At 39.3% G+C, this 3,231-nt stretch overlaps 1 protein-coding gene across 3 annotated transcripts in view; it reads left to right on the plus strand.

Annotated features, from left to right (window-relative positions):
- The first annotated feature begins 745 nt into the window (after positions 1-745).
- The window catches only part of GABPB1 (GA binding protein transcription factor subunit beta 1), a 2,781,617-nt gene continuing 2,779,131 nt past the window's right edge, over positions 746-3,231 (plus strand). For 2 of the 3 annotated variants that reach the window (XM_044077208.1, XM_044077210.1), the window contains exon 1: positions 823-1,038. The gene's annotated coding sequence lies outside the window, so the exon portion shown is untranslated. The other variant, XM_044077209.1, reaches the window with a different exon arrangement.

Here is a 3,231-nt window from a genome sequence, read left to right on the forward strand (position 1 = left end):
AAAACAGTTTCACTGCTTTCTGTCTTTTTGTATATCAGCTGCTGTGTTCCCCACATTAGCAAGATTAACTGCCCATCTAAGATTTACAGCAGTACCTAACAGGGTAAACTACAGATTTAACTGTGTCTAGGATATCATGGCATGCTGGTGGAGATGGATTTATCTGCAAAGTATGTGAGAAGTTGAGTTTAAAAAAAAAGTAGGTGGGCTTTCCCTTCCTTTAACTCCAATGCAAGGAAAGAAATGTTTTAAAAAGTACAAGCAGGTTTCTGGTACTTACACAATGCTGGAACCATATTGTAGGGAGAAAAGAAACAATGATTAAGTTAAACTGTATGAGAGGGTGGAGTTTTCCTTTAAATTTAAACTACAGCCAACATTCACACCTCTCAACCTTTTAGCACAAAAAATCTGGACAAAGCCTGACAGAAAGGGGAGACAAAGGCCCAAAAATAGGGACAAGTTTTAAAAACTGCTCTTATACAGTTAGAAATTTGCTAGAATAACATGAGTTCTTTAGCATGCAGTTTTCTGAAAGAATTAAATCTGAAACACAGATGTATATCATTATTTTGTGATTTAAATCCTCAGATCATCCTAGTGATTTGCCAGAAAAAAAAATCACAATTTTTGAGGAACACAGAAAAAAAATGCGGATATTCTGCAAAAATCTGGGCAGTTGAGTGGTATGAAATGCAATTATTCGCATGCGCTCTAGGAAACCACTGCCCATATTACTCCGCACTTTTCTTTCAGCCAATATGAACATTTTCCAAGTACAAAACACAAGACACGTTCATTTAAGGCACTGGTAAGTTACTAACAGTCCTAGTCTACACCTATGCAAAAGACTAGCACTACATCTGCCAATAAGAAATGCTCGTTTAAGAGAGGAGTAAAAACCGCTGACTATAAAGTGCACTTCCGCGTAAAATACGGGGAATTCACTATAGAAATTATGAGCGCCGATTGCATTTGAAGAAATTATAATCACTTCCTCGAAACGAACCCTTACCGCGAAATAACTAGTCGATCACGGTAAGGTAAACTAGATGTATATCAAGATGTGTGTATAACAGTTTGCCACGAACCAAAACCTTTTCCAGGTCAGTGTTAGTCCTGCACTTGTACCGGATGTGGAAGTTGACCGCTCCTGGTTATAAAAAATAATAATAATAATTCAACTTCCCCCGGAACCCTGTTCATTTGAACGGTTTCCTGTTTATTGCGCTAAGTGTTTACATTTCCGGGGTTCAACTCCTTCCTTAAGAAACTGTGATTTTAATGTATTATTTATTTTACGTTTGTTTATCGGGAAAGCCCGACTGGGTAGAACCCATTAGCACCAGAGAAAAGCTTCACATACTAACATTACATAAAGAAAATATAGACATAAATGTAACATTTCATAAAGTAAACGTAGACCTAAATGAAAGATTTGTATAGAATAACAGGGTATTTTAATTTGCAATACTTACAATCAGTAATAGTAATTAGGTAGATCTAGCAAAGTTTATCTACAGTTATTCAATATGTGGTGAACGCCAAGTCCAATTTATTTAGTGTGCCACCTGGCTTATATTTGTTTTCGGGGATGTTGTAAAAAGCGGATTGAAAAGGCTGGCCCGTCCTGTACTTGCTGCACTGCCAGGGCCTAAGAAAATGTGTGTTATTAAAGCTAACTGCGGGTGTTCAACATTTGATGTATTTTGTCAGCTGTATACAGACCTCTTGACTGGCGGTTAACTTATTAGCCCTTAAAGTGTTCTGTGCCCTGTGTATATAATATGTTCTGTGCCCTGTGTATATATTGACTTGACGTCTAATTGCACGTAAGCATACACATGATTTTACTTCGTATCTACTAGCCCAGCGCACATGAGGGTAATACCTGCAGGGTACTCGGCAGTTACTTACAACATATTTGATTTGAATGAGTCAACCCAGCACCCTCACAGGGAGAGTAATTTGCATTAGTCAGTAGTACTTAACAATGACTAAGGAATGAATATTGATGCTGATGTCTTCACCGGCATTCATCGGGTATTGGGCACATTAGCTCGGGGGTGTACTAACAAGCAATAATGCCTGACAGGGTGTGTGTTAATATAGCAATAACCCACGCCTTGGTGTGGGTAATGCTAAATTTACCCACGGTTGGCGTGGACCAAACAAAGCCAACCGTGGGTAAATTTAGCATTACCCACACCCAGAAGTGGGTTATTGCTATTATACCATGATTATTTAAGAAAAGAAACTATTACTTTTCTTAAATAATGGCATAGGATAATGCCTGTTTGCTGTCCTTCCGCAGATGTCTGGCATCCGCGGCAGTTCTGATGTACTGCGCCTGCGCAGTACATCAGAGCTGAGCAAAGCAACGGAGAAAGCAAGATCTCCGTTGCTTTTTTTTAGTGTTTCGCTATGTTAAATGAGTTTAACATAGCGAGACAGTTTTAAAATAAGCAACGGAGATGTCCGTTGCTTATTTTATAACTGTCTCGCTATGTTAAACCCATTTAACATATAAACACTAAAAAGCAACGGAGATCTTGCTTTCTCCGTTGCTTTTTTTAAAACACTGTCTCACTATGTTAAATGGGTTTAACATAGCGAGACAGCTTTAAAATAAGCAACGGAGATCTCCGTTTATTTAAGCTGTCTCGCATGTTAAACCCATTTAACATAGCGAGACAGTGTTTTAAGCAGTTATACTAATGGAAAAAAGTCCGGGCGACCGGACCTTTTTCCATTAGTATAACTCGATTTACAACGGGCACGCTGGCCAATCAGCGTGCACGTTTTGGGGGGGTCATGGTATAATAAAGCAGTAACCAACGACTGGTGTGGTATATTATAGTAATATCCCGCACCTGGGTGTGGGTAATGCTGGATTTACCCATGGTTTTGTCACGAGGGCGAAGCTAGAGTGGCCAAACAAAGCCAACCGTGGGTAAATCCAGTATTACCCACACCCAGAAGTGGGTAATTGCTATTATACAATGACATTATTTAAGAAAAAGAATAATTACTTTTCTTAAATAATGGCATTGTATAATGCCTCCTTGCTGCCCTTCCGCAGCAGACTGTCTGGTAATCTGCGGCAGTTCTGATGTACTGCGCATGCATATGCCTACGCAGTACATCAGAGCTGTGGACAAAAGCAACGGAGAAAGCAAGATCTCTGTTGCTTTGTACTGTTTCACTATGTTAAATGGGTTTAACATAGCG

Source organism: Protopterus annectens, chromosome 7.part0 (genome assembly GCF_019279795.1).
Source record: "Protopterus annectens isolate FY-2018-M chromosome 7.part0, PAN1.0, whole genome shotgun sequence".
NCBI classification, from domain to species: Eukaryota; Metazoa; Chordata; order Ceratodontiformes; family Protopteridae; genus Protopterus; species Protopterus annectens.